Source organism: Heliangelus exortis, chromosome 12 (assembly GCF_036169615.1).
Source record: "Heliangelus exortis chromosome 12, bHelExo1.hap1, whole genome shotgun sequence".
Lineage (NCBI taxonomy): Eukaryota > Metazoa > Chordata > Aves > Apodiformes > Trochilidae > Heliangelus > Heliangelus exortis.
This window is the reverse complement of record NC_092433.1, coordinates 14,519,194-14,531,654: the sequence shown is the minus strand read 5'-3', so window position 1 is coordinate 14,531,654 and position 12,461 is coordinate 14,519,194. Positions and strand designations below refer to the sequence as shown.

At 41.2% G+C, this 12,461-nt stretch overlaps 1 protein-coding gene across 6 annotated transcripts in view; it reads right to left on the bottom strand.

Annotated features, from left to right (window-relative positions):
- ATXN7 (ataxin 7) overlaps positions 1-12,461 on the bottom strand; it is an 88,613-nt gene that overhangs the window by 23,121 nt on the left and 53,031 nt on the right. The window lies entirely within an intron of this gene.

Below are 12,461 nucleotides of genomic sequence, written 5' to 3'. Positions count from 1 at the left end.
TTAACCTTTTAAATAAAAAACACAACCACACCTGACACATCCAGGCTGGGTCTGCAATTCCCATTTCCTCCAAAGCTGAGATACAACAGCACTGAGCATCCTGCCCACAGCCAGCCAGCCCCAGAGCCCTAACCAGGAATGTATCTGCCCTCTGATTTATAAATTACACGAATGAGCAGGCTCAGGAAAACAAGCTAAAATTAACATGCTCTTAATAGTTTCTTTCTTTAATTAACACTTTGATTAACAGATGCTGATTTATCTGGAGACCTGACAGGATTGCAGTCAGCTGCCTGAGCTTTAATAGTTATTTTCTCCCTTTTGCACTCCCCCCTCAGAGAGCTTTTGGGGGATTTTCCAGTTTCTGAGGCGTAACACCTTGGTACCATCATCCCCCCTGTTTCTCAGCCAGCTCTGGAGAAAGGCACCCACTTCCCATGTGTGCCTTGGAGGGGCTGGGCAGCCAGGCATGGAGCAGAGCCCACTCCTTTGTCCCCACTCATGGCAAACTCCATGTCTGCCTGCTTTTAGGGCTGGGCCAGGCAGTTCTGGTGACATTTCAGAAGGCTCTCCTGGGCCCCTGACAATGTGTCATCCCTCCCCGTGAGATGGGCACTTGGTGAACCCCACCAGGACACCTCATCCTGGTTCTGGGGGGTCCAGGCTGGCCCTCACTGCCCCTGGCCAGCCTTGGCATTACCAGCAAGCCTGCTGAAGGACGCTGGAGCCATGGAGGTGGCACCAGCACCAGGTGGACATGGCCATGGCAGAAGGCAGTGCAGATGGAGGCAAATCCCCTCTGGTGATTCCCACTGAGAGCTGCAGGTCCAGATTGGCAGCACTGGGCTGGTTCCTCCTGTGAATGTGCTCCCTGCCCCACTTTGGGACAGTTCCTCCATGGCTGCATCCCCAGAGCTGCATCTCCTTGGGATGCTGGTGGCCAGGGACACAAACATGGCCCCGTCACCTCAACAGAACACAGGAGAACACTCCTGCTGTGCTTCTCCAGCAGCAAATACGCCCATGTTTCCTGTCCTCACCTCCCAGATAGGTCTTGACATCCTAAACTTCCCAAACTCTGACATCTGAACAGCAAGGTCTCATTTCTACCCATGCATGGATACTAAAATCTATTTTTTTTACCAAATTACTAATTTCTAGACCACTTCCTAAGTACTCGCTCATAAAAATGACAGTGTATCTGCCAACAGAAAAAACAATTGGAAGAAACAGCTTGTGGCTTTTGCTCTTGTTTTAAATTACCATAATCAAAACTGAAGTTTCTGGTCTTTCCTCACTTATCAAATTACATCCAAATTTATTTTTAAACCAAGCAAATCACTTTTTCACTAAAATAAGAAGCTTGCCAAGAGGAAAGGCAGTTGGCTTGTAGAAATGCCTTTGTGTATTAGCATATTACTTTTCATTAACAAGGGTTAAACAGAAGCACAGAGCACCATTTCAGCAGATTAAGTTTTGTTTGGGTTGGTTGGTTTTTTTTAAAGGAACATGCAGAAAACTAGAGACTACTGCTCCAATTAATGAGCTTAGAAATTAATACTAAACCTTAAACCACAGATACTTTCCCATGTCTACGCACTCAGAATACAGGACAGAACCACCTTTTGCTCTGAATTTCAAGAGAAGTTGACAGCTCACCTATCCATTAATTGTTCAGGACAACTCAGGAATACAAACACATTTCCTTGGAATATGCTGTTTTTAAAACACATCTCCTTCCATTGCTAAAATTAGTACCAGAGGGATGCATGTTTTGGGAGGATTTGTTTCTCTGGTACAGTCTTCTACTTGACACCCATAATTAAAACTGGGTAAGTGTCCAACAAATTTTAGTGGTTCAGAAAATTCCTGACTTCAAACTACTATGTGGGAAAACAGAACTGTTTTTTTTTTTTAAAAAAATGGTATTTATCTTTTAATCTTTGATTTGCCCTACTCTCATTTTAGGACCAAGAAGGCAAGTAACTTCTATTTTGTCGTCCATTCCACAAATAAACTGACCAAGATCAGGCAATTTAATTCCCACGTGGCATAATACAGAAAGCTGTCTTCCTTCTGAGGAAGAGTGAGGACAAAGGATCCCATTACAGAGAAACCCCAGCAGCTGGGCATCAAGGCAGGAGCTGGAATGGAAGGGAGAGGCATAACAGTGCATTCAGACAGGGAGAAAACAGCAACACCCACGGGAAGGCACAAAATGCCCCAGAGAGAAGGCACTGGGATTTGCTGCCTGCTTATGTTTCAGTGGTAGCATATATGCCAACTGTCTCAATCTGTGCATTTGTATTTTATTTACTGTTTTCCAGTGACTAAAGGCTTCTAAAGTAACTTCATACAGCAAACATTCATGGGGCTTCACCTTGAAAGAAATGGTGCATGTGCCACAGCTAAATCACATGCTGCAAGTGCCCTCTGACAAATGCAAAACTAAATTTTACTTAATGTAGCAAAAACAACCTGTTATATAAGGTAATGAAATTATGAAGTTCTTTTCCAGGTACTAAATATTTTTAAGTTTTATTTTCTATCTACTATTTGGAGTAATTAAAAAAAAAAAATCCCTAAGACTTCAACAAAATGAGATTAAATATAAACACACAATCAGTTAATACCTGAGTTCAGAGGCCTAAAATTAGCCTTGCAAGCTGTGTTAATACTTTGTGCAGATCCATAGACAAAGGGACATACACCTGTGCACTCTGCTTACTCCCAGGGAACAAAGCTGAAGTGATGAGACTCCAGCTCTAACATCAGGACAGCACAGGCAGCATTTGCAGGAGAGAGAAGTATTCAGTGTGAATCACTGCAGAGAACCTAATTTCCAGGTCTTTGAAGCTTCAGAATTATCCAAGAGGGACAACTTGAATTGCTTTGAAAACACTGCAATGCAAGAACATTTGCTTCCTACCACTCAAGATAACATGAAGAACAGCATCAGCCCCCTTGTTGCTTTGTTTTCTCACTTGAACACATGGAACACAAACAGATATTTATATTGCATATGATACTATCACTATGCACACATGCTGTAGCTCCTCAGTATGAATGGGTACTGCAGAATATTAAGAAATGTAAAAAAAACCCCAAAATAATAATTCTACAACCTGAAATATTCTGCATATTTTGCACCACGAAAATTGTTTTTATGATTGGCTAGAGATTTTTTTTTTAATTTACTTAGAATATATATTTTCTTGTCTGGTTTTGTGAAGTGAGATAAAAGATCTAACGTCTCCTTCCACTTGTCTACATTTCAGTGTTATTTTGAGATTAGAGTAATTCTCAGAAAACTGAAGAGCTGGATTTGAGATGGTGTCCCCTCTTCCCCTCTGCCGAGAGGTGCTAAAGATACTCGGGTTTATCATTAGCATCAAAATCAGCATTCAGACAGCAAAGGTAGGACCTCCCAGTGCTATTATGGAAGGCAGGTGGGAAGATCTTCACTAGGCAGTCACCATGTGCACACTCCATCCTAGCTCTGGCATCTGTATGTCATAAACTGGCAGTAAAAAAAAAAAGACAAATCATGACATGCAACCTGAAGCTACGTGCATGCACAGAGCAAGAGGTGTTGCAATGGGAGTGACAGCGATGGCAAAACACCCAGGACAAAGCCACAGATGACCAGGCTTCATTATCTCCACTGCACAAGAAGCAACTCATTTATTCTTTCTCAAAATTCAGCAATCTCAGGCACCAATTTCACAATCACTTTAAGCTGTGAGCTAACACTGCCACAGTAAAAAAGTGTTCCTGCCCTCTCCCCCAGTCCTGACCGCTCAGTTTGAGCCTTTGCACCATCTGCTCTCTCCCTAACAAAGAGCAAACCCATCCCTTCAAACCCTGACATCTCACAAACCACAAAGCCAGCAATTAACAGAAGGAGGACCAGCCAGAATTAAAGTGTGACCTGATCCCAGGGAACAGGCTGGAGGCCTAAGCAATAGGAGATGACTGTGTTGTGAGCAGCAGTAATGATCACTTTGCCAGTTCCTAGAAGTTTTAAGGGGTACATAAAAAAAAATTAAAAATCTTGACTTCCAAGGAATTTCATCTTTTTGATATCAACACTGCATACATCAGGCTTCCTTACACTGCAGCCTGCTTATGTTTACTTTTTGTACTGTCTAAAATTGTTTTGTTGTAAATATTTTGCTTTAAAGAGATTGTTTGGTTACTGGCTGCTATTATTATTCTTCCTGGAAGGAAGAGAATGATGGGCATTGAGCCAACACCAAACTTCTTGAAGTTGATCAATCAAGAACTCCAGGGGGGTTACTTGGAAAATCAACTTTGCTGCTCTGGGGGGTGCAGGGAAAGAACCCTGCCATCTGCTAAGTGACACCACAAAAACAGCCTCAGTGAAGGGAGCAACACAATTATATAAAAAGCAGTGATACTGACTTGTATCTAAGGCCTTTTCTGTCTTTTTTTTTCCAAAGCTGAAAATGAGTGCTCCAAAGTACCATCATGAATGAAATTCCCAGAATCTCCAGAACCAAGGTGCAATGGATTTGGAAATCAGAGGATTTTTCTCTCTAGCAGCTGCCACTTTGGAGACTGTCTTATGCACCATAGAAAACACAAAGCTATCAGGCTAGACCTCTGCTTTTGCTGTTTTCTCTTCTTTTCCAAGTGGGCATGCTTAGAAGTTCCTCAGGTTTCAGAAAAGTGGAGTGAGTCCAAACTAAAATGGGTGACTGAGTACAGAGGAACAACTTGACAGGCTTGTTGGTACACAATCAAGCAACAGCATTTTATGCCTTAGTATCAACTCCACTTACACAACATGCTTGTTTACAGCAGAAATACAAAATGCAACTGCTACCCATATAGCACGTGCCTCTACACAGAGAAGCAAGGCTTCTATACAGACTTATGCCCTTTTCACAGACTGAAACTGGAAAAGACATTTAGTACATTAGATTTCAAGTGTACAACCACAGCTATGGTGGACCAATGCCACCTGGGCAACTGAGAGAGGGCAGAGGAAATAGCAAGCAGCCCAGGAGCTCATCAGGGCTTTCAGCACATCCTAAGTAGCTGCCAAGCCTCCAGCCTTCCCGGGTACATTCTTGTGATCACAGAAAGAGGTGATGGGAATGGTCCCCAAGGTACCCATCCTCATTCTGAACACCTATTGATCCTATGGAGAGTGTGCTGGGCTGGCCACAATCAAAATTAAATGACACTACCTGTCATTCTCATTCCTTGACAAGCAACATGTGAGCATCAAAGCCTCATGATCCTAAGCACCTATACAAGTTTTTCTGTGGCTATCAAAGCAGTCAAACATATTTTTAGAAGCTGGCTGGCAGACAGCTTTGTGACCCACAGGATGACCTTTGGTCAAAGAGTACATGGCACTATGATGGGGAGGAGACTGAACTGTGTCGATTTAAAACCTTTGCTTTGACCTTAGAGGCCAGGAGAGGGCTAGGATGGCCTGCTTCCAGGCATACACATGGTTATGTGTGGCCTGTCAGGAAGCCAGAATGAAACCGAAGAAAATGAGTGCTAGCTGCACGCCAGTGATGAGAAGGGCCAGAGCCTTACAGAGCATTGTAAGGATTCTCATTATCACCTAGGAAAGTAACAGGAATGAAAATTACTCTACTATGTCCATCACCTTCATAGAGAAGAACTTCAAAATTCTTAGCCTATGAATTCAAATGAAGACTTCAGCCATGAAGTAACAAAGGAGACAGCCAATTTTCCCTTGAGCAAGGAGAGGAGCCACGAATTCCATGTGAATATCTATGGACAATAATGAGCAGCTCTTTAAACTATCAAAGTATAACATACAAAACTTCTGATCAGCTCAAGCTCAGCTCTACAAACAACCCACAAACTTCTGAAAGTTTTAGGCTTAAAGATATAAGGGTGCACTGGAAGGGGTGCACCTTCTACCTAAGCCACAGAATTAGCTGCAACACACCACAGAAACCAGGGCTGTGCCCATCACCAGACGTGACAAACAGGTTCTGTGCAGCCAGGAGGGTGACACACAGAGGACATGGCACAATGCAACTTCTGCTTGGCAGAGGAGGAAAATCCTATGGGGTAAAAAAAATAAGAAGGTGCTCTGGCTCCAAGAGAAGGCTTCTTCTGGAAAAACTACTCCATATAGAATTGTGAGTTAAAGATTTTCTGACAATCCTGCCAAACAACAAGGAAAAATTCAGTTATGGAGGAAGTGCTTTAAGTCTCCAGGAGCCTGCTCTAATTGCATCCTTTACAAACCAGTGTAAAGAGTGAGAGTTTTATACCAACACAGGCAACTCATTATTTGGGGAAGAGAGAACAGAAAGAAGGACAAGCATCTCCTGATGAAGGCTCATCTTTCTCTAACACAACCTGGGGAAACAAAAAGTAATTGCAACCTTTGTGGCCAGCAGCACTCTCAGACACTGTAGAATTTGTATGAGGCAGCAGAATAGACAAATATTATCAGGAGTTTATACACTAGACAGAGGGATGACTTTTTTTCCTACATCACTTTGCTACTGTTTAAAGGATTAACCCATTCCCTGCTGCATGACAATTGGAGGAACATCTACATAAACTGTAGAGGAAAAATACTGATTTTTCTGTACAAGCACTACATTAGGTTTTTGCTTCATCAATAGCAGATAATAGAGCCTGGAAATATTTGGTTGTTACTGACTGAGATAGCTAATGATGGCCAATTTATTCAATACAGGTACCACAGACTTATGTAAAATTTTGTATCAATGTATCTATTTTCAATTATAATTTTCTACGTTTTAAAAAGATACTTGCAATGGTTTTCAAGTTTCATATTGTTACAGAGCTCTTATAGAGCTGAGTTGTATAAGATCTACTCCATGATTGCTACTTAAAAGCTGTTTGAATCTTTCTTAGATGTAGTCACCAAACAACATTTAAAAATCTGAATCGAATTCAAGGCCTTTTACATTACTTGGATATTATCATTTAGTGTTAAACTGAATTAAGCCCTAATGATGAGCTTAAGAGTTAGCATAAATTGTGCTCTTTTGAAAGTGAATTTCAGCCTGTAATTACTTTTTTTAAATGTAAATCATGTGGTTATTGATTTTATGCATCAATAAACTTAGAGGTTTCATTGCATACAAAGTGTTTTACACTCCCTCTTCTGGTAATATCTTAAAAACACAGTTTTTAGACTATGTGGATCACATGCTATGTTAAGTGTTTCATATTGCCTGGAATTAAAAAACAAAACCAAACCAAACATGGTGAATACCTGGAGGTTTGCTTCCAAAAAGCCAGCAAACCAATGCTCAAAAATGAGTAAATATATGACAGATGAAAACTGCTTGACATAATACCCAAGTAAACTAGGTAGTAGCTATATTGTAGCTGTGCCTAAACCCAAAATGTTATTTATTTCTTTTAATTTGGCAAGAATAATATCCTCTGAAGTTTTTCCAAAAGCTCAACCCTCACGTAGGTGCCTGCTAACCATGTGCTGCACTGCTGCTGTAGGTGAGAACACAGCTTTCCAAACACTGTCTGCTTTTCCTGAGGCAGCAGCAGAAGTTCCTGCAAAATGCTGCTTTTCTACAGGACCTGCATGAGTAACTTTCTTCCATCTAGAACACTATTTCTCTCCACTTGTAGAGAAGTGGTGGACATTTCTCTTACTGCAGAAGGTGCTGAAAGCTAGATGTGCATCCTACACTCTTAAAAAATAATTATTTAGAGTACAGAAAATGAGATTTTAAATACATTTAAAGAGTTCAGCATGAAAGAGTAAAAGGGATATGTATGAAAACAAACATAAGATGACCTATTAATGCATGCTGTGCATGCACATATCCCTCCCTTTCCTTGATGGTCAGTGCCTGATAAAGCTGGGAAATGTCTCAAGTACAGGACACTGTTGTTACCCCTGCCCCCCACAAAATGTGCAAAATCCAAGAATGCCATGACTTCACCCAAAATACATTAATAGCATTGCTGCCAAAACATTGAGAGGAAAACTAGTGAAAAGGCTTTTGTTTGTTATGCCCTGTTAAACCTTTCTTCCACTTTTATCCTACAGTATAGAGTAATAAACCCAGCACTGCACCTCCATCATTCTCCCTCCTGCAAGGTCATTTTCTCTTACCTTCCTTATTTAGCTTCCTCCTTATTGTCTCCAACTATTTCTTTTTATGTATCTTTTACTTAAGTTCTTTGTTTTACATTTCCCTTTTTAGCTATTCCCCCATGTCCTCCCTTTCCCCTGCTCTGACACACACACACCCAGACTGCAAACCACTTAAATCCGTGCTGCCCCAGCTCTGCCCAAGCAGCCACCCTCCTGCCCCAGCCAGGTGCTGCACAGCTCTGCCCTGGGAGCAGTGGTATCTTAGCAAAAAAGAATTTATGTAATGGATGGTTACTGCTGAGACTTCCTATCTGACCTTTGTAGCTGTGCTTGCAGTGAAAGAGACTACGTGCAAATCCTCTCTTTCAAATGCAGCAGTTTGAGAGTCAGCTGGTGTGATGAGAGGTACGGTCTGTGCAACTTAAAACTATGTCCTTCCATGAAAACAAAAAAACAAAAAAACCCCACCAAACTCTTTTCTTCATGACAGTTCAATACTCAATATTGTTTTACAGCTTCCCAGAATACTTCTCCCAGGAATCACAAAGCACTGTGGTGTTCGTCTGAGGTTTGCAGTTCTTGGAATAATCTTCACAGTTCACGAGAACACAAACGCCTCCCAAAAAAATAAATTAGGAGGTCCTTATATATAATTGATCTGCATGTGGTGAGCTTTGGAAATTAAACCACTCTTCAACACTAAGTTCACATCTTGATGTTTCTGACACATTCCCAGCTTTCCTCCACGACAGCAGAAATCCTGCCTTTTTTTTTTTTTTTTTTTCTCTTTTAACTCCAACTTGGGCTTCTCCCACCACCCCAGTGCTTAAACAGGTTGCAGCTTCATTCTTCTGCACTCAGTTTTGGGCTGGATGCCAGACCCAACGTGCCCATGGCCTGCCCTGGCAATGAGTGCCACCTCCTCTGGCTGAGCTCCAGGCTGAAGGAGTGGCTTAGGAGTTAGAAAGAGCCCTTTTAGCCGGGAAGGAAACCTTCCAAGGATGTGGAACATGTAAGCTGATGCACAGCGGCCTTCCCTGAACCTGCAGAAAATCTGAAACGATGGTTATGAGAGCTGTGTTCTGCTCCATGTGCCATTTCACCAGTCAAAACCAATGATGAAACTTAACACTGACTGTTTTTAGATTGGTTAACTCTCTCCTTGTCGAGCGTTTTTAATTAGACATGATGCAGCTATCCCAGCAGGCTGCTTCCAAAGTGAAGCTGTAGCCAAATGCACTCAGCAGATACTTCTTATTAGATCTGCTTGCTCTCTCTTACTCAAATCTATTGATCAAAATTTCTCCCTCACGCAGAACAACTCCTTCTGTAAGCTACAGTGAAGGTGGCACTGCTTCTCCTTTCCCTACTAAGATAATTTTTTTTTCCTTTTTTCTTTCCACTTGTTCTTCCCCTCATCAATGTTTACCTCTAAAAGTGAGCAGTCAGTCCCAGTCTCCAAATACCCAGCAAGGAGATGACTGTAAAAGAACTGGGTTTTCACGAAACCCTTGTATTATTTTATACGCTAAGACTTGCTTTAACATATTAGTAAGAACAGAATAAAAAGACATAGCTATCCAGCCAGCAATAAAACACAAAATATTTCTGCATTTAGGTCTTTTGCTATGGCAGAACAGCATGAAATTCAATTCACACTAATCAAAGAGAAGAAAAGCCAAAAGCACACCAAAGCATTCCAAATTTGCAGTAGTGTAATGGTAAGTGGTAAACTGAACAAGCAATTACTTTAAATCTGAAGCTGAACACCACTTTTTTCTTTTTTTTTCTTTTTTTTTTTTTTTTTGTTAGCTGGTACTTAAAATTGCTTTATGTCTTCAACCAGAGCTGGACAAACCCATGAGCCCACAAAAAAAAGAAGGAAGTTTTACTAGAAAACTGCCATCAAGATCTCAAACACACACCCCATGCTTTGCTGTAATAACAAAGACCACAGCCTTACACTTACAAAAATCATCTTCTGAACATGAATCATTTGTGATGTTACAATTAACCACAGCACCAAGCTTCACTGCATCTTAAAATCTGCATGGCAGTCCTTGTGACTTTAGATCCCAACTAGCACGTTTGGTATTCAGTTAATGGCTTTAGGGTAGACATTTCAAAGCCCCAAATATATTTACAGAGTTTCTTTCCAGGTGGTAAAACTTTCTTATTTAATGATGCATTATTTAAAAATAACTAAATAATCAACTGAAATGTTTCTTTCTGAAATGAATCCTGAGCTGACCTCTGAGCCCATTCCTTTCTGAGAATATGCCAAGATGATTCTTGCAAAAGCTGCGGAATTTCACAAATATCTGCCAAGAAGAAATTAAACTGGTTGTTGCTGGACCCAGAGACTAAGACCCAACTGGAATCTGCACAGTGCAAACCACTGCAAGAGGACTGTATTTAAACAGATGCTGCAGAAGCTTCCCACAATAATTTGTTAAATCATATATATTAACTCCAGCCAGAATCTGCCAAATGCCACCTGTGCACACTTGGCAATATGCTTGGCAGATTACTCCAGCTCACCTGTGACACACCACAGAATATTCAAGTTTTACCTTCATTACTATTCTACTACAGAGTGTTACGGATACCCAAGAAAATTCCTATGATTTTATATAAAATGTTTTCATCCTGCTTTAGAAAAAGAAATTAGTGAAGAGTGGACACTCAATTACTGAAACAAATTGCTTGCTGCCCAAAGTATGCAGCCCATAATGAAGCCTTATGCCTCCAAAATGCAAATGAACTCAGGCAATCTCCTATGAGGAAAAAAACCCCAAAACCCCAAACCAAAAAAACCCAACCCCAACACAAAAAAAAACAAGCCAGTCCTCAGGTCCAATGGCTCTGGTAGAAGATTCAGTACATTTCCTTCTTTTCCTGTCTATTCTATTCTAAACAAGCAACACCTGCAAAACTTGGAAAAATGCAATTTAAAAATATTAAGCGCTGATGTAAAAATTTTCAGAACTGATGACAGTTTCATCTGTCAAAAAATTTTCAGCTGATGACAAATTTGAGATAAGAGGGTAGGACAAACTACACTCAGTTCACAGCATGTCAGGAGAAACCAAACATGTAGCAGTGTAGGGACTGTAATACTTAAAACTACAAATGATAAAACATCTGAGATACAACAGCATATTAGCAGGGATACTTAATCAATCATTTATTTCAGATAAAAAAAAAAAAAAACCACACCAAAAAAAATTATGTTCTTGCCAAATCCAAGCACTTAACACCAAGAAAACCCCCTCTGACTAACCAAAGTAGTTAACTTGCTAACTAAAGGTGGGTGTGAGAACTGGCTGAGGGATGAAGGAATATGGTTATACAACTTGAGATGAAGGAGATTCTTGAGAAGCTTTACACTGACTTGTGGGATGGACCAAAGTAAATGATACAAGTAAACATCTCTTGCTAGGATCTGCCCTCTGAGTCTCTCCAGGCTGTATGGTGACCTTCTCTAATCCAATCCCACAGCCTCCTAGGAACTGCAAAGGGTGCCTGACTGTATTATCATCCTCTTTCTGAATCCTGTACTTCAAGTTTAAATATGCACTGATCAGACACTGAATAGCTTAAGTGATTCCCCACCAGCTCAGAGAACAGTAGCAAGCAAAGCTCTCACTTACTGCTCACCTTTGCCACTGTGTGACAAACCTACAGAGGTTAATTAAAACACCAGACATAGCTTTTTAATGACTCAACAGCCCAGCAGGCTATCATCTCCTCTTTCCAATACGTACTGTATTCACGCTTTTCACAATCACTCCATGACTCACAGGCACTGTCAGTTTAAGTTTTACAGGTAGCCTTCATTATCATTGCTGAGTGTTTAACCCCACTTGGTATTCACGGAAACCAAGGCACAGAGGAAACAAACACCACCGCAAAATCCTAGGAAAAAATCAGGAAGAAACCCCCTATGTCCACACTGATGCTCCTTCCACTCTGCTGAAGCCTCCTCTCTGAGCCACAGAGCAGCCCAGATGGTGCAGAGAAGCATCTCTCCTCAGACAGGAGGCTGATAACCACGGGGAGATGTGATAAACCCCTGAAATACCAACCAAAGGTCGTACGGCTCGAAAACCACAGCACTGCAGGGTTTGTACTGAAATAACTGTCATGATGCCTTCCCCAAAGAGCAATGTTTGGGTGCAGCATGAGAACCCCATCCAGAACATTTCTATGGGAAGGAGAAAGAGAAAAAAAGGGACACAGGCACAGCATGCTATCTGCCAAGGGGGGTATTCCTGAAGGAGCAAGACAGCAATCTAACATACAAAGTCATTTAACTGTAAGAATTTATATATTATGAGGA